The sequence below is a fragment of the Pinus tabuliformis genome, chromosome 3_2, assembly GCF_031772625.1.
Source record: "Pinus tabuliformis cultivar Carrire ecotype Pingquan chromosome 3_2, CPIR1, whole genome shotgun sequence".
NCBI lineage: Eukaryota > Viridiplantae > Streptophyta > Pinopsida > Pinales > Pinaceae > Pinus > Pinus tabuliformis.
Window position 1 is genome coordinate 743,265,921 of NC_142302.1, and position 19,684 is coordinate 743,285,604.

Here is a 19,684-nt window from a genome sequence, read left to right on the forward strand (position 1 = left end):
GGCCGCATGTCCTCCCTTTATATATCCCAGACAAACTGTTAGCCCGGGAAATCTGCTACCAGATTATGGCCGAGAGTGTCACACAAACTCTCAAAGAGGAGAAGAAGAGAGGTTGGCCCTCTTTTCCTTTAAGAATTGGGGTTTTTACTCTGCTTAATTACAAGCATGCAGAAAAAGAAGCGACAAAACTCCAAACTTTATCCCTGGCCACTATCCCAAACAGACTCTATGATCCAAAGAATACTGCCTACACTGCCCTAGAACAGGAAAAATTGACAAAAGTTGATCATCAAGAGGATATGTTTGATGACCTGTTCGCAGGTGCCGATACAATAAGTCAAACCAAACAGCTTGCCAGAATGAAATACAACGATGAGGTGTTGACTGAGTTTAATAAACTTAGGGAGCAGAGGTTGCAAACTCTGCCTCTAGATTTATTATCCACAACCCCAGCGTCTTCCTCAAGCGAGCCTGGTCGGCAACAGATACATCCACCTCCTGTTACAACTAAAGAACAGGATAAACAACAGGAGGAAAGGCAGAAGAAGCTGCAGGCTGAGAAGCAAAGAAAAGAGCAAGCAGAGAGGCAGAAAAAGGAGCAGATAGAAAGGCAGCAAAAGGCACAGAAGGATCAAGAGCAGAGGAAGAAGAAGGAAGAAGAGAAACTAAAGAAAGAACTGGCAGATAGGCAGAAAAAGGAATTAGAGGAGCAACAGCGGAAAGCGCAAGAGGAGCAGCAGCGAAAAGCACTTGAAGAACAACAGAAGTTAGAACAAGAAAAAGAATGGAGCAAAGCCCCTACAGAGCAACATAAGCAAACCTCCACCGATCCTGAATTGATTAAACAATGGAACCAATTCGATTCCATTATCAGTGGTAAGGAAGGCTCCAAAGACACAGACACCTCTAAAACAAGCGATGCGCCCGATACCACTTCTTCTCAGGTTCTAGGAGGAACCAGCGGCCCACCCATTTCACAGGATGTCGAGGTAATCAATAAGGACCCTTCCGATCAAATTGTTCTCCAGGTGGAAGAAATTCCTCCCCTGGATATTTTCTACAACCCAAAGCATAGAGCCGTTATTAAGCGCTCTAAGAAAAGACGAAGGCTTGATCAACCTTCTATCTTTCCTGAGCAAACAGTCACGGGCAATATGGTCTGGAAGGAAGATTTGGATCCCTCCGATGATCTAATAAAGCTGTCTCAATTCGCAGGAGCTTATTCTGCAGCAACTATCGACAAAGCATCGGAGGTAAGTCTTCTGTTGAAGACTAAGGACCATGAAATATATGCATTACAGGCAGAGGTAATTGAAGCAAAAAACAAAGCAGCACAGGTGGAAGAGCAGTTGCTGGCTCAACAGCAGGAAAACAATTTGTTAACCCAGCAACTGCAAATTGAAAGACAAAGGATAGACCAAAGTGAAAATCAGAAGGCAAAAGAATTGTCGGAGGCATCGTCACAGTTGAAAGCATCAATATAGCTGATGATGAAATCGAAATATGAGCGAATAGCTCAACTATCAGCACAGCTCGAAGGTATCAAGAGCACACAGAATGTGAAAGTTTTCAGAGCAGAGGCAACTCAAATAAATAGCGCATTACTGTCTCAGATCAGACTTCTATGTCAACAACTTGCTAAGGCTGAGCCATTATGCGAAATATCTACAATAGTGTGTGAGCAAATAGAGAAGGCCAGAAATGAGCTAGATCAGGCCGAAGAAGCCATATCCGATTATCTTGAGTGGCAAGACACTGAAGAAGGGAAAGCGGCGAATTTGTCCCGAATCCATGAAGCGTACAAGGACATACTCTTCACGGAATGGAACACTCAGGTAATGAAAGCAGAAAGGGCGGCTTCCAGGTGTAAAATAATTGCCAGCAATATGATCGACCTAGTCAATGATACACTTTATTTAGCAAACATGATCTCCAAGTGCACACCTGGAAGCATAACAACAGCAGATATGCTTGAACAAACAAGTTATCATGACTTGGAGGAACAGAGGAATTTAATTACCGGAGTAAATACTTTAACCTCTGATGCATATTGGCTCTTTCTAGTCAAGCCACATACTCAAAGGTCTGCTCTCAAGTGTTTAACAGATGCCCTCGGATGCCTGATCCCCGACATTCAGGATGCTACATATGATGCCCAGCTAACTTCGCGTCTCAACACTCCACCAGAAGTAGAGCCAATGCTGGTGATATGTCAGCTAAGGAGTAAAGGCAAAGAACCCACCGAATGAAGCATTGCCGCCAACTGCCAGATCGCCAAGAAAGATGGAAAAAAACATTTATTGATGCCAATTTAATAGCTCTTCAGTTGTTTAGATATTTAGATTAGTATAGTATTTATAGACCCTTTCATTGTTTTGGAAAGGGTCGTAAAATTTTGTAATAGACTTAAAGGCTGAAGTTTGCACTATTGTGCTTCAGTCTATATTCTTTTGTGAAACTCGACCAAAGGTTCTTAATTTTGATTAGAAGGCTGTTTTACACAATTGCGCACGACTGTCTGTTGTTGGGAATGCTTTCTGATTTGAAGGAAGGACTGCGACATAGTGATTAATATACTGGATTGATCGAGCAGCTTACATGGTACTATTATCTGTATCTGTGTTCTTTCTTATTATATGAATTGTTGTGTTATTATCTTTGCTATTGTTGAATGCATGTATGCGATATAACAGCGAATCTTCATTTCGTTTCACTATTGAATGTTTTGGTAATTTGTTATCTCTTTCACCCATGCATGTATCAATGATATAAACGATTAAGTGTAGTAATTCGCTATAATCGCTCTGCATAACTAATTATGCAGAGCAATTTTAAATGGTTTAAACATCTATGCTTAAGTGTTAGAGTCATCTATATGCCTGCCTTAAAGCACAGATCATCAAACGCTACGCTTTACTAAGTGATAAGTCCCGGGATTAGATTATAGTTATTACATTTCGCTTATAGTTTAGCTGTTCGCTTATTACCATCCTATATCATAAGTCACTCATCCATCCCGTTTACTTATAATTCTTGGGAAACTGGTCCCATTATCCCCAGTCGGAACCACTATTCCAAACGGAAAAGGAGCTGCACTAAGGTCCGGACCGGGTGGTTTCCCCAATGTTGTTGCAACGATTTTCGGGGCATCAACACCTACCTAATGGGAAGACACTTCAAGGTAAAAACGGATCATGATAGCCTTAAATACTTTTTAGAACAAAGATTATCCTCTGAAGAGCAAAAAAAGTGGGTCACAAAGATGTTGGGTTATGACTTTGAAATCATCTACAAAAAAGGGAAGCAAAATGTGGTGGCAGATGCACTCTCAAGAAAGGATGAGGATGTGGAAGCATTGTTGTGTGCCATTTCTATTATCCAACCAGATTGGATAAACGAAGCAAGGGAGGAATGGAAGAATGACGAAGAAGTGTGGGCACTTATTCGAAAGCTACAACAAGATTCCAGTACTTCTGATACATTTAGCTGGCAAAATGATTCGTTATGGTACAAATATTGCTTATACCTCTGTCAAAATTCCCAGCTAAAACAAAATATTCTTATGGAATTGCACACTTCTCCCTTAGAAGGGCACTCAGGATTTTTAAAAACTTACCACAGGGTTAACAAGGAATTTTTTTGGGATGGCCTTAAATCAGATATTCAAAAGTTTGTGGTGGAATGTTTGGTTTGCCAACAAAATAAAGTTGAAACAATTAAGACACAAGGTCTATTACAACCTTTATCCATTCCAAGCCAACGTTGGGAGGAGGTTTCTGTTATCTCAAAATCAGGCCCTGGAAGGCTGCAGACCAGGAAGACTTCAAGTAACTATTTCAAACCGACTTTAGGCTGAGGCTTAGCCTCCTCAACCTGAGAGGGCTCTCTCTTGATGGGTTAATGATTTTGATTAAAGATAAGATGGCTAACTCTTATAGAACAACTGTGAAAAATATGAATGGTGGAAACACATTAAACAAAACTATCCATTGGGCTTATGGAGTCAACAACACCTCAAAATAACAATGAACTCAACCTTACATGGAAGTCAGGGCATTCAGCATTTAAACATTCAGAACATAAACTCATATGGGACCACACAGTTTATAAATGTATACAGGAAGTCAGAGCACATTCAGTGAATTCTGAGTGATTATACATCCATACCACTGTAAGAATTAAGAAAAGGACAACATCACATATTCTGAACATAACAAATCCTTCATGAATCCTGAGAAGTAAAGTCAAGCATGTATTACTGAAAATGAGTCTTTACATAGGCCAAATACCAGCTTTTCATAAAATTTCCAACCCTGATTACATTGCTGTTTCAGCTATATATAGAGCTCTTATTCTAACTGATCGAGATTCCTCCTCTAGCATGAGGGGAATTCAAAAACTACTTCTATTACTGACAACTCTTAAACTCTAACTACTTAATAAATACAACAAAGTGTTGACTGGAGTTTTTAGAGATCTAAATCAACTATGACTCTAACTCCATAACAACCTTGGTCTACAATCATTTTCGTTCTCTGACATCTGGTTCCCTTTGGCAGTGGCTGTGATGGACCTTTAATGCTTCATGTTGCTCTTCAATGTCACACGTTTTCCATTGTCCTGAAACATAGGAAATTATCCCTGTTTTACTGGTCTTTGGTTTACCTCAAAATGTTCGAATCCAAAGAAGCATGTCCTTTATCCTTTAATTACCCAAAATAGAGCAGACTGCCACGTCCTTGATGTGCTGTCCATTGTTTTCATGTACCTGTGTGATGACAAAACCTTTCAAAAAGATTTGCCGCTTTGTCAATCATAATTGATCAACTGAATTGTAACATGCAGCTACAACAGTTTCGTAGCGCGCTACGAAACTGCTGTGTAATTTCAAAAGCACAGTCTTCCTTTCATAGCTAAATGATCGCCACTGTTCATGGCTTAAGCACCCTACTCCCTTGATCACTTTGATAAGATTTGCTTGCAACTTTTCAAGAAACAGATATTGCTCCTGAGGAAGAGATGCAATGACACCAATAACACCATTGACTGTTCCAAATATAACTGTATGAATCTGGTTAATACCTCACATCCAAATTGTATAGGCATCTTCTCTTCAGGTGCAAGGGGATGTGCTAATATAGTTCCCTCTGGGATCTCCACAAAGAAATAGCCCATTCCTCCATGTAATACTTTCTTCCATGACATTCTGACATGAATATCATTCTCTCCAGGTCTAATCACATCAAACTCAAATACTAATTTCTTCCCTGCCTTTAAAAATTCACTTCGCATAGTTGATGCTTTGGACAAGGTTATGGGAACAACCTGTAAATGAGCATGATTATTAGCCTCAACTTTTCTGCACAGCGTTTAACAACATTTACGGCTAGTGCAAGGGCAGCTGGTGAAGCTTTTTGCTTGTCTGTTCTCAAGTTATTCAGTAAAACAGATAACAGTTGTTGTGATATGTCTTCACTCTCATTCAAACCAAATTCATAATTGTTTGCATTGAAGCAGATACGTTTTCAGTGTGATTCTCACTAATGCAAGTAACAACAATGAGCCTGACATCTTTGTCTTGGTGCCTTAGAAGCTCTGGCTTTACCAACGCACTCATGGATGGAATCACTGCATCCTGCATTATCTCAGTAAATGGATCTGAAACTGATATATCTAGAGGGAAAATTGAAGGTGCAAAATACATTGCAACCTTGACTGGCAAAAATACGAGCATTACAATCAAGCTTCCATAAACAACAACAGATAGCAGGACACGCCGCGCATGCTTATGTATTGGGTCATCAATGAGATCACAGAAGAGATTATAATTTGGATCAGCAGGATCCCTGAGAAAGTACAAAACTCCAGGCCGAAGAACCCCTCGTAAAGGCTAACAAAGATGCTTATCTGTAACATGTATACAATCCCCACAAGCCAATGTAACAAAGAGCTTGTTAGTGGTGAAGACCAGAAGAAAGCCACCCGCTGAGCAATTGTTGTTCCAAGCATACTGATAGTACAAACATCCAGCCACCATCCACACAATAAAGGGAAAACCCCCAGCTCAATCACTAAAAGGAAAGCAACCTTCACCATTGTCATGAAATAGTTTACACCAGACAAAAACTGTCTGGCAAGAGAAGGAATAGCCTCTGCTATAGAGGCAACTCCATAGATCCGACCCTCAGCCAAAGGTTCTCCCCTGTTATAGCGGATCAAAGCTATAAGTCCAAAATAACAAAAAACCAGACCAAATATAACCATGTAACCTACAGCAAGAGTAGCCATATCAGAAAGCTGCAAGGCAGCAACCCCTGCTACTGTTAACAGATCTATAGGACTTTCATTTGTAAGAATAATTGAAGCCGCATCTGAATGGGTCACATTTGGTATTAGATGCTCTGTACGTGCCTCTCCGGCCTGACTGAATACGAAGTCTGTTCGAGTTTCTGTTGATAAATTTGCAACAGAGTTCAATGTATTCTGCACCGTCATATTAGCTAAAGCCAATGCTGAGTCCAAGGGAGAAATGCCTGCTGTAAGTATTGTACTAGTATTTGTTACCACAAGTCGAGAGAGTATGAAAAGGACTATCCGCCCTAAGGTGAAAAGAAGGAAAATCACGACACCGAGAAAAATTGCATTGCTGGCCAAAACCGTAATGGCATCTTCAACCAAATGAAATACAGGCCCTTGAATCCCAACAAGTTCATCAAATGGCACATCTTCTACACCATCTGCATCATCAACACCATCAAAAATTTTTCGACATGTGCTTCAAGACGTGCAGCCTGGATTTCCAAACAAGCAACTACATTCTCAGCATTTCTCCTTATCAATTGCCCTGCACCAACAATACCTTGACCAGCATCACCATTTCCACCACCAATATTAGCTCTATTCCCTTGCCCAGGTAACTGCCTATGGTTTCGTTCCTCCTCCACCTTCCTCATATAGTTTAACACCTTTTTGAAACCATTCAGATGTTGAAGCTCAGACAGAGATTGCCATTAACAGTGCGTATATGACTGTCCTTTCCACTTAATCAAGAACTCCATTTCACTCCAATCTAGCTCCCCATCCATTTGCATGTTCAAGACAACCAGCTCAGGCTGTTCTTTTTCTGTTGGTCTGCTTTAGTCCATTCCAGAGTCTTTGTCAACATCAGGCAATTCTCGGTGCCATTTTCTTTATGAACCATAGGACCTGCACCAAGAACCCACCGAGGAATAGACATGGCAAACACACCCTTGTTCTACATCCTGATTAAGAAATTGTCTTTGCGCATGATACGCATTAGAAAACCCTGATTGAACGACCAAAACCGCTGAGTAAAATACAACTGCAAACATGTGCCAGTACCAAGACACCTAACGACCTAATGATGAGGATAAGCGGTCGGATATGATAGACGAAGTGTATAGGCTGACAACTGTTGATGGATTTTGATGGATATGACAGCTGTGAAAGAATGGCTATGGATTCGAACAAATCCCCAATTTCGTAGCGCAGCCAGTGCAAAATATGAATTATGCGCTACGAAATCACCTAAAACATGTTGCGCTGCGAAACTGCTAAAAAGGATTTATGTGCTGCAAAACCACTTTAAAATGATTACAGGCGCTACGAAATCACCTAGACAATTTCGGCTTTGAAATGAGTTTGGACATATGATATCCATGTGAGATGTGAGACCAATGATAGACTAAAACAGAGAATTGACCCCTTTATACATACCAACAATACTCTTAACAAGACTCCTATTCAAACTATTTAGACTCTAAAACCAGATGAAAAGACTAGACCCAAAATTGACACCAACCCTTTGGCAAACAATCGAACTGATGTGAACAATTTAGAAATTTTTCTTGAGTGATAACAGTGGCTCCACTTGGGATAGTGTGCTCCTGTAGTACACTAAGAACTCGTAGGTCCAGTGCTTCATCCTTTATGATAACAAACATTTGCTTGACAAGCATCCCTTTCAAGCTTCTGGGGCCTTCACCTCGGGCTTGAACTTGATAATCACCATAGGAGAGAGAAGTCTATATCTACTAAAAAAAATTGCTCAGTCAACCTTGAGCTTATTTTCATTTTCCTACCTACCTACCCTATCAATTCAAACTTCTTTCAGCTCAATCAATGTGAAATTTCCAATGTAGCCAATCATTTGTCTTATCTGATATTTGAGTTTTTTGACTGCATCGGAGTTCAGAGCCACAATGATATTGTGATGACCAGTGCCACTGAAATTGCCTCTGATCTTCATAGAAAAACTGAAACACTGGAAAGTAAAACTCTTCCATATATTTGGCTATAGGATCCCAGAATACATGATCAGCTTGATGATTCTTGTAACTTTCTGGTTGTGCAAACTGATCTTCAACAACAGTGTACAGTTCCTCAATCGTGAAAGAGAAAGGAAGCAACACTCTCTCCTTGTGTTCTGCCATAGAAAGCTTCTGAAAATAATGATCATGATTATGAAAACTATATGCCTGAATTTGACCTTGTAAACCTTCAATGTCTTTCTCAATGTCTTTAGCAACTTCATCCAAAAATTTCATCTTATCCTTTGCCTTGCACTCAAATGATTTTAGATACGAAGACAAGGACAAAGAAAAACTTTCATCTATTTCTTCATTAATATGATCATCATTCCATTGTTTGAAACCTTGAATTGAAGGAGAGTTTGCCACCACATCTGATCTATCTATCCATTCCTCCAAAAACATAAGCCAAAAGTCTTCAAATGACTTAATGGATTTGGTAGGAAAGCTTTCAATCCACTGTTTACATTTCCCTTGAAATGAATCATAGAACAACATAATGCAAACATCCTCATGTTTAACTCTAAGAAGCTCTGTAAAATCACAAAAATCTGATATATGCTTCAAAGTTAAATTCAAATCTTCTCCGTTGAATTTTGGACCATTCCTTAGAAAATATGCATCCTTGGGAAAATGATTTGGGAAACCATGAATTCCTGAAAAATCTATGCATGCATACCTTGAAATAAGAATGGTAGCATCTGGGTCCTTCATAACTCCAGTGGAATCACCATGAATGTATGAATTTTGAATTCTTCAACAATGGAGTCGCCAAGGTAGATTTGCAGCCTCAAAAAGTCTTCTGAGCTCCTGCTACCTTCAGAAGTTCAGCCTCTTGATTTCGGGAATGATTAATCTTCAGGCTCCCGGCAGACGCACCAAAATGTTATCTCAAAATCAGGCCCTGGAAGGCTGCAGACCAGGAAGACTTCAAGTAACTATTTCAAACCAACTTTAGGCTGAGGCTTAGCCTCCTCAACCTGAGAGGGCTCTCTCTTGATGGGTTAATGATTTTGATTAAAGATAAGATGGCTAACTCTTATAGAACAACTGTGAAAAATATGAATGGTGGAAACACATTAAACAAAACTATCCATTGGGCTTATGGAGTCAACAACACCTCAATATAACAATGAACTCAACCTTACATGGAAGTCAGGGCATTCAGCATTTAAACATTCAGAACATAAACTCATATGGGACCACACAGTTTATAAATGTATACAGGAAGTCAGAGCACATTCAGTGAATTCTGAGTGATTATACATCCATACCACTGTAAGAATTAAGAAAAGGATAACATCACATATTCTGAACATAACAAATCCTTCATGAATCCTGAGAAGTAAAGTCAAGCATGTATTACTGAAAATGAGTCTTTACATAGGCCAAATACCAGCTTTTCATAAAATTTCCAACCCTGATTACATTGCTGTTTCAGCTATATATAGAGCTCTTATTCTAACTGATCGAGATTCCTCCTCTAGCATGAGGGGAATTCGAAAACTACTTCTATTACTGACAACTCTTAAACTCTAACTACTTAATAAATACAACAAAGTGTTGACTGGAGTTTTTAGAGATCTAAATCAACTATGACTCTAACTCCATAACAGCCTTGGTCTACAATCATTTTCGTTCTCTGACATCTGGTTCCCTTTGGTGGTGGCTATGATGGACCTTTAATGCTTCATGTTGGTCTTCAATGTCACACGTTTTCCATTGTCCTGAAACATAGGAAATTATCCCTGTTTTACTGGTCTTTGGTTTACCTCAAAATGTTCGAATCCAAAGAAGCATGTCCTTTATCCTTTAATTACCCAAAATAGAGCAGACTGCCACGTCCTTGATGTGTTGTCCACCGTTTTCATGTACCTGTGTGATGACAAAACCTTTCAAAAAGATTTGCCGCTTTGTCAATCATAATTGATCAACTGAATTGTAACATGCAGCTACAGCAGTTTCGTAGCGCGCTACGAAACTGCTGTGTAATTTCAAAAGCACAGTCTTCCTTTCATAGCTAAATGATCGCCACTGTTCATGGCTTAAGCACCCTACTCCCTTGATCACTTTGATAAGATTTTCTTGCAACTTTTCAAGAAACAAATATTGCTCCTGAGGAAGAGATGCAATGACACCAATAACACCATTGACTGTTCCAAATATAACTGTATGAATCTGGTTAATACCTCACGTCCAAATTGTATAGGCATCTTCTCTTCAGGTGCAAGGGGATGTGCTAATATAGTTCCCTCTGGGATCTCCACAAAGAAATAGCCCATTCCTCCATGTAATACTTTCTTCCATGACATTCTGACATCAATATCATTCTCTCCAGGTCTAATCACATCAAACTCAAATCCTAATTTCTTCCCTGCCTTTAAAAATTCACTTCGCATAGTTGATGCTTTGGACAAGGTTATGGGAACAACCTGTAAATGAGCATGATTATTAGCCTCAACTTTTCTGCACAGCGTTTAACAACATTTACGGCTAGTGCAAGGGCAGCTGGTGAAGCTTTTTGCTTGTCTGTTCTCAAGTTATTCAGTAAAACAGATAACAGTTGTTGTGATATGTCTTCACTCTCATTCAAACCAAAGTCATAATTGTTTGCATTGAAGCAGATACGTTTTTAGTGTGATTCTCACTAATGCAAGTAACAACAATGAGCCTGACATCTTTGTCTTGGTGCCTTAGAAGCTCTGGCTTTAACAACGCATTCATGGATTGAATCACTGCATCCTGCATTATCTCAGTAAATGGATCTGAAACTGATATATCTAGAGGGAAAATTGAAGGTGCAAAATACATTGCAACCTTGACTGGCAAAAATATGAGCATTACAATCAAGCTTCCATAAACAACAACAGATAGCAGGACACGCCGCGCATGCTTATGTATTGGGTCATCAATGAGATCACGGAAGAGATTATAATTTGGATCAGCAGGATCCCTGAGAAAGTACAAAACTCCAGGCCGAAGAACCCCTCGTAAAAGGCTAACAAAGATTCTTATCTGTAACATGTATACAATCCCCACAAGCCAATGTAACAAAGAGCTTGTTAGTGGTGAAGACCAGAAGAAAGCCACCCGCTGAGCAATTGTTGTTCCAAGCATACTGATAGTACAAACATCCAACCACCATCCACACAATAAAGGGAAAACCCCTAGCTCAATCACTAAAAGGAAGGCAACCTTCACCATTGTCATGAAATAATTTACATCAGACAAAAATTGTCTGGCAAGAGAAGGAATAGCCTCTGCTATAGAGGCAACTCCATAGATCTGACCCTCAGCCAAAGGTTCTCCCCTGTTATAGCGGATCAAAGCTATAAGTCCAAAATAACAAAAAACCAGACCAAATATAACCATGTAACCTACAGCAAGAGTAGCCATATCAGAAAGCTGCAAGGCAGCAACCCCTGCTACTGTTAACAGATCTATAGGACTTTCATTTGTAAGAATATTTGAAGCCGCATCTGAATGGGTCACATTTGGTATTAGATGCTCTGCACGTGCCTCTCCGGCCTGACTGAATACGAAGTCTGTTCGAGTTTCTGTTGATAAATTTGCAACAGAGTTCAATGTATTCTGCACCGTCATATTAGCTAAAGCCAATGCTGAGTCCAAGGGAGAAATGCCTGCTGTAAGTATTGTACTAGTATTTGTTACCACAAGTCGAGAGAGTATGAAAAGGACTATCCGCCCTAAGGTGAAAAGAAGGAAAATCACGACACCGAGAAAAATTGCATTGCTGGCCAAAACCGTAATGGCATCTTCAACCAAATGAAATACAGGCCCTTGCATCCCAACAAGTTCATCAAACGGCACATCTTCTGCACCATCTGCATCATCAACACCATCAAAAATTTGTTCGACATGTGCTTCAAGACGTGCAGCCTGGATTTCCAAACGAGCAGCTACATTCTCAGCATTTCTCCTTATCAATTGCCCTGCACCAACAATACCTTGACCAGCATCACCATTTCCACCACCAATATTAGCTCTATTCCCTTGCCCAGGTAACCGCCTATGGTTTCGTTCCTCCTCCACCTTCCTCATATAGTTTAACACCTTTTTGAAACCATTCAGATGTTGAAGCTCAGACAGAGATTGCCATTGACAGTGCGTATATGACTGTCCTTTCCACTTAATCAAGAACTCCATTTCACTCCAATCTAGCTCCCCATCCATTTGCATGTTCAAGACAACCAGCTCAGGCTGTTCTTTTTCTGCTGGTCTGCTTTAGTCCATTCCAGAGTCTTTGTCAACATCAGGAAATTCTCGGTGCCATTTGCTTTATGAACCATAGGACCTGCACCAAGAACCCACCGAGGAATAGACATGGCAAACACACCCTTGTTCTACATCCTGATTAAGAAATTGTCTTTGCGCATGATACGCATTAGAAAACCCTGATTGAACGACCAAAACCGCTGAGTAAAATACAACTGCAAACATGTGCCGGTACCAAGACACCTAACGACCTAATGATGAGGATAAGCGGTCAGATATGATAGACGAAGTGTATACGCTGACAACTGTTGATGGATTTTGATGGATATGACAGCTGTGAAAGAATGGCTATGGATTCGAACAAATCCCCAATTTCGTAGCACAGCCAGTGCAAAATATGAATTATGCGCTACGAAATCACCTAAAACATGTTGCGCTGCGAAACTGCTAAAAAGGATTTATGTGCTGCAAATCCACTTTAAAATGATTACAGGCGCTACAAAATCACCTAGACAATTTCGTCTTTGAAATGAGTTTGGACATATGATATCCATGTGAGATGTGAGACCAATGATAGACTAAAACAGAGAATTGACCCCTTTATACATACCAACAATACTCTTAACAAGACTCCTATTCAAACTATTTAGACTCTAAAACCAGATGAAAAGACTAGACCCAAAATTGACACCAACCCTTTGGCAAACAATCGAACTGATGTGAACAATTTAGAAATTTTTCTTGAGTGATTACAGTTTCAATGGATTTTATCACAGGTTTACCCAAGTCTGAGGGAAAGAGTGTCATCATGGTGGTAGTTGACATACTTACCAAGTATGCACAATTTTGTGCATTATCACACCCATTTAAAGCCAATACAGTTTCTACTGCATTTATGGAAACAGTTCAAAAGCTACATGGAAACCCAAAGATTATTGTAAGTGACAGAGATCCAATTTTCACTGGAAATTTTTGGACAGAATTATTTTCTTGTCTTGGTACTCAGTTAGCTCATAGCTCATCTTATCATCCTCAATCTGATGGGCAAACTGAGATAGTAAACAAATGTTTGGAAGGATATCTTCGTTGCTTTGTATCTGATAAACAGACACAATGGGTCAAATGGTTGCCTCTGGCTGAATGGTGGTATAACACTTCCTTCCATATAGCAACAAAAATGACCCCATTTATGGCACTTTATGGGTATCAACCACCATCCATCACATCATATTTAAGAGAAAATTCTAAGGTTCAGGCAGTGGAACATCACATTGAACATCAACAACAAGTCCTCCAACTCTTAAAGGATAACCTCGTGTTGGCACAAAATAGAATGAAACAACAGGCAGATCAACATCGCAGTGAAAGAAGTTTTGATGTAGGTGATTGGGTATTCCTACGGCTACAACCATATAAGCAAATGTCCCTAAAGCAAGCTAAGAAGGATAATAAACTATCACCAAAGTATTATGGTCCGTACAAGGTGTTGCAAAAGATTGGTACTATGGCATACAAATTGGAGCTTCCTGCAGCTTCTCGATTGCACCCAGTTTTCCATGTTTCATGTTTAAAGAAGGTTATAGGTGACAAGCTCCCAATTCAAACAATATTGCAAGAACTTGACGAGGAAGGAAAAATTTTATTGGAACCGGAAGCAGTCACAGAAACAAGAACTCGACAGCTACGAAATCGATCAATTTCAGAGTATCTTATCAAGTGGAAGAACTTATCCCCTGAAGATTCCACATGGGAGGATGAGAATTTTATGCAGAAGTATCCAGAATTACTCAAGCGTTGAGGACAATACTTTTTTGAAGGAGAGGGTCATGTGTGGTCCCTATAGTACTAGTGATTACCCCATTACTATTATAGTTATACCCCTTATTTATATTGTTGTGCCCCTATTACCCCCTTATTGTTATTTCTGTGCCCCATAGAATCCCTCTATTGTTATTTTTGTGGCTTTATATTATTATTGTTAGGTCGGCTGGATTATATTGTGACTCCTTAGACTCCTATATATAGAAAGGAGGTTTTGTCATTTGAATCATCCAAGAATTGTTCATTTATGTAATGTAAAGGAGGTTGCCCCCTCGAAGAGGCTGAATTCTAAGGCGTTGATCTATCTTTTCTATCTTTTCTTGAGCTGGTTTCATAACAGCCGATCTCTTTAAAAAAAAAAAAAAGGGAAAAATTGATAACTTCTTGAAGTATGCTCTCCTCTTGCACCTAGTGTGATCTGGAGGATCAAAAAAGAGAGTTACTAGTTCAATAACTTATTGATTATGCTCCCTTCTTGCACCTAGTGTGACCTGGAAGATTAGAAAGAGAATTATTAGCCCAACTTAAAAAAAAATAAAAATAAAAATAAAAAATAAAAAAATGACATGCATAGAGCAAGAGATTCTAGGGGAAGGTTTATAGCTAGGTCCAAAAGTTCAATTTTCACAACTCCAACTACTTCAAGGCATAGACAAGATACACCTCCATCTCTGACTCATACTCCCAGCCTTAGGATTCCTGGAATTCAAGGGCCAGCAGCCGAATTAGGAGATTCTCCCACACTATCTACTAAATCTAATCTAGGAGAAGAACCTTTCTTCACTTCTACAGGGGAACATAGTATAATCAAAGAAGTAGAATCACCTGAAGAAGAGGGAAAGGGAGAAACTCTTCCTTGTTCACCATTAATAGAAGAACCAGAAGACTCTGAGGAAACTATCATGACAGAGGAAGTAGTAGATGGATTTGGAGGAGGGGGTAGAGGTAGAGGAAGAGGAAATAATGGAGGAGGTAGAGGTAACAATGTGGGAAATAGGGAAGGAGATAACTCATTTCGATTCCCTATAGCCGATGAGGAAACTCATACAACAATGAAAAACATTTCACCATCTGTCCTCCCAAAATTTTATGGGTTGTGAAGTGAGGATCCTGAAACATTTCTATTTGAGTTTGAAGTCTTGTGCTGAACCTATGACTATATGGAAGACTCTCAAAAACTCAAACTATTTCCTTCAACATTGAAAGGAGCTGCTTTGAAATGGTTCATGTGATTATTCACTCAATCTATTAGGACTTGGAATGATATGAAACAAACGTTTTTGGATAGATACCTAGATTATTGTATGCCCACCAATCATAAGGATGAGGTATTCAAAGTGATGCAAAGAGAAGATGAAAATTTGGAGGATTTACTAGAAAGATTTCAATACAACTTAAAGAGAGCAAAAATGAGTAATTTAGATGAGGAAACCCTGAAAGCCCTTTTATTGAAAGCCATTAGAGATGAATGGATAGATATTTTAAACATGATGGGGAAGGGAGATATTTCTCAACTTCCACTTCGTGACATAGTGGAACTATGTGTTCATATCTCAAGGGGAAAATCTAAAACTGGAAAAGGGCCAAGAGATCCTTCTCTTATTAGAGCAAACAAATCTGCAACTGGATCAGTAAGTACAATAGAGATTGGCAATATGCTTGATCAGTTCAAAACTGATATTCTAGGGAGCCTTAGTGAACAATTAGACACCCTTAAATTACAAAACAAGCAAAAAGCAAAAGCTAATGCCTTGGCCATCTTTTGTCCAAAATGTAGAAAGAAACATGCTCTAAAAAGATGTATGATTTGCTCAGAAAGTCATGAGACCAAGGATTTTCCTTCAATTCCTGGGCTCAAAGCTTTCTTTCAGGAAGATTCAAATTCATTAGAGTCCCTTTGTTTTGTTTCAAGAAGACCATGGCAGGGGCAACAAAATCAAGGATTTAACAATCCTATGAACTTTCAGCTCCCACCAAATTGGAATTCTTGGCAACAACCTTGGCCCCAACCTCAAAATTCATACCAATCACGGGAACAAGGGATGAAAAATCCTTATGGGAGATTTGCTCAATTTTATCAATATCCTCCATCTTTTCAAAATCAACAAAATCCATAAATTCCAAATCAAAGCCCACAACTTTCATTGTCATTCCCACAACAACAACCTTCTCAACAAAATCCAAATTCTCAACTCTTGCTTCCATTTCAACAAAAGACAAATCAACTACCAGCCCAGCCATTGCCAAATCCCAACAACAAAAATCCTCAGAATGCTTACATGGTAGAAGGACAACAATTTCCTACCTATATGATTGTTCCTCTTAATGATGTTCAACTCAGATCTAGTAGAGTTTTAGAAAAACCTTCTATAGATGTTCAAGAGCAAGGTACCTCTGAGGAGGATTCTCTTAAAGTCAATAAAGGTTCTGAGGAAGCATCTCTTCAAAACCCAATCATTCAAAAAGAAAAAGAAAAAGAGTCAACCCCCACAACTCCTATAGTTGAGCAACCTGCATCTTCATCCACGCCTCCTTTCCCTGAAAGATTACAAATTGACAAAGGGGTGGAAAAACAAATCTTGTTGCCTGACTATGATTTTCTAGATGAATTAAAGAATGTCTGTATCAAGATTCCCTTGCTACAAGCCATTAGAGAGATTCCTATTCTAGCGAAAACAATAAAGGAGTTGAGTCTCAAAATACCAGGAAGGAAACCAAGAGATACAAGAAGAATCCACCTGGTAGGAAAAATTGCAGATATCATGATGGGAAAAATTACCATGCAAAAGTATGTGGTTCCAGGTAGTCCAATTGTCAAGACACATATAAATGGGATAGAAATTCCAAAAACTTTTTATTGACTTAGGGGCTGCTATAAACATTATGAGTAGACAGACTATGGAACAGCTTAAACTTCCTAATCTTCTTTTTACACCCACCTTACTGCAACTTGCAGATAAATCAATAATCAAACCAGATGGTGTACTAGAAGATATTTCAGTCTCCTTAGATTCTTTGGAATATCCAGTAGATTTCATGATTTTAACTCCCAAGAGTAATTTATGAGGGCATCCACTCATCTTAGGAAGACCTTGGCTAGCCACAGCTGATGCTTTCATTAGTTGTAGATCTGGGGATATGTATATTTCTGATGGTAGTTCGATAAAGAAATTCAATTTGTATCCTCCAGCAAAAGCAATTACAGAAGTAGGAGATAATGAATGGGTCGACGATGAAGATATTATACAACCTATCTTTACCATCTCTGAAATTAGTGAAGATAGTCAAATTTTGAACACATTAGAAAATTTTGAAACATCTTCAGAATATGACCACACACAATTTCAGTTAGATTCTGATATTGAATATTTATTATCAAGACAAATGTCTCTTTACTCTATGGAAGAGTTTCATAGCTCTACCATTGAAATTTTTCCAGGAAAAACACTGAATATCGACAAAAATTTGGAAAAGTCACAACAGGAAGAGCTAACCAAAATCTTGCAAAAACATTCTACTACATTTGCATGGGAGTATACTGACATGAAAGGTATTGACCCTAAGACTTGCATCCATCATATCTATATCGAGGAAAACAGTAGACCAATCAGACAACCTCAGAGAAGGATGAATCCAAATCTTAGGGAGATAGTGAAAGAAGAGCTCCATAAACTACTCAATGTAAATTTCATTTACCCAATTTCAGATAGCCGATGGGTTTCTCCTTTGGTTATAGTACCCAAAAAGAATGGTAAATGGAGGGTATGCATTTATTACAAGGAATTGAATAAAGCACCTTTGAAGGATCACTTTCCCTTGCCCTTTATCGATCAAGTATTAGATACATTAGCAGGCAAAAAGTATTTTTCATTTCTAGATGGTTTTAGTGGTTATAATCAAATTCAGGTAGCACCCGAAGTTCAGGATAAGACCACATTTACCTATCCATGGGGAACTTTTGCTTATCGAGTGCTTCCTTTTGGATTATGTAATGCACCCGCAACATTCCAAAGAGCAGTACTAGGAATTTTTTCTGATCTAATCCATGATTTTGTAGAGGTATATATGGATTATTTTACAGTTTATGGTGATTCGTTTGAAGAGGCATCAGAAAATTTGGAAAAAGTCCTTATAAGATGTAAAAAAACAAACCTTTCACTAAGCCATGAAAAATGCTTTATGATGTTTACTGAAGGTATTGTTTTAGGACATCATATTTAAGGGGATGGGATTAAAGTTGATAGATCAAAAGTTGAATTCATCTCCAAGTTACCTATTCCAAATTGTCAAAAGGATGTTAGAAGTTTTCTGGGATTTACTAGATTTTATAGAAGATTTATAGAAAACGTCACCAAAATAGCATCTCCACTCTTCAAACTGCTTACAGAAGACTGTGAATTCAAATGGGGTCCTGATTGCTGTTAACACCCAGGTTGTTCCCTATGACTCCCAAGGGAATACGGCCGGGGTAACCACTAACCAATCTTTTGATCACTGTTTCTAGCCAAACTGTGATCAGAGAGGGCTCTCTCTTTATGATTTGTATCTGTTATGATAGGGTTTTAGGCTAGGTATTATGCACAGGTTTTGTTTATGTTCTGGTTGAAGAGTTTCTTTCAGGTCTCGTGATGTAGTGTTCAAAGAGTCAAATATCATTGGGCAATGGAGTCTATGGCTACAGGTGTCTAGAAACCTTGAGGTGAATTGGTGAAACTTACAGGGCCATTTGGATACTTCATACAACAAAATTTTTGATTTATAACATGAACAGGTGAAACAAACAGTGAAAGCATTTAAGAATTTTCACTAAAGTATTTAAGTATTTCCACCAAACTAGGTATGAGAAACGGATAGATGTCTCAGGGGCAAAACTTGAATCCCTGGGAATGTCTATCACTGCAAAAGATATAGTTTTAAAGTGCAGCAATTAAGAATTACACTTCATTCACTGTATCTGAAGAAAACATGGATAATAGCTTAGTTTGAGTTCAGGGTAATCAGTGATTAAATCCTGGAACTATTCTTCTACTTTGCTATTAAGTGTAAAACATTTAAACAATAAAAGAGAACAAAAGACTCGAAAAACATGTAATACAGAGATTTAAGAAAGACTTATTGTTTTATGAAACACTCTGGAATCCTGCAACATTCACCATTCATCACAATGCATCAAGGTACGCCAAGCTTCGGAAATTCCATTCACCCTTTGTATTATTTCTCTGAGAATTTTACAGCAAGTGAGATCTCCCAAATGAAAATAACAACAACCCCTTAAGCTTCTGTGAGGGGCGAATATA

At 38.9% G+C, this 19,684-nt stretch overlaps 2 pseudogenes; both read right to left on the reverse strand.

The window, feature by feature from the left end:
* Positions 1–4,959: 4,959 nt before the first annotated feature.
* On the reverse strand, positions 4,960–10,729 carry LOC149182731 (putative E3 ubiquitin ligase SUD1 pseudogene; annotated as a pseudogene).
* Positions 10,730–10,919: 190 nt separating this feature from the next.
* LOC149182732 (putative E3 ubiquitin ligase SUD1 pseudogene) lies at positions 10,920–12,524 on the reverse strand (annotated as a pseudogene).
* Between the last annotated feature and the right edge of the window lie 7,160 nt (positions 12,525–19,684).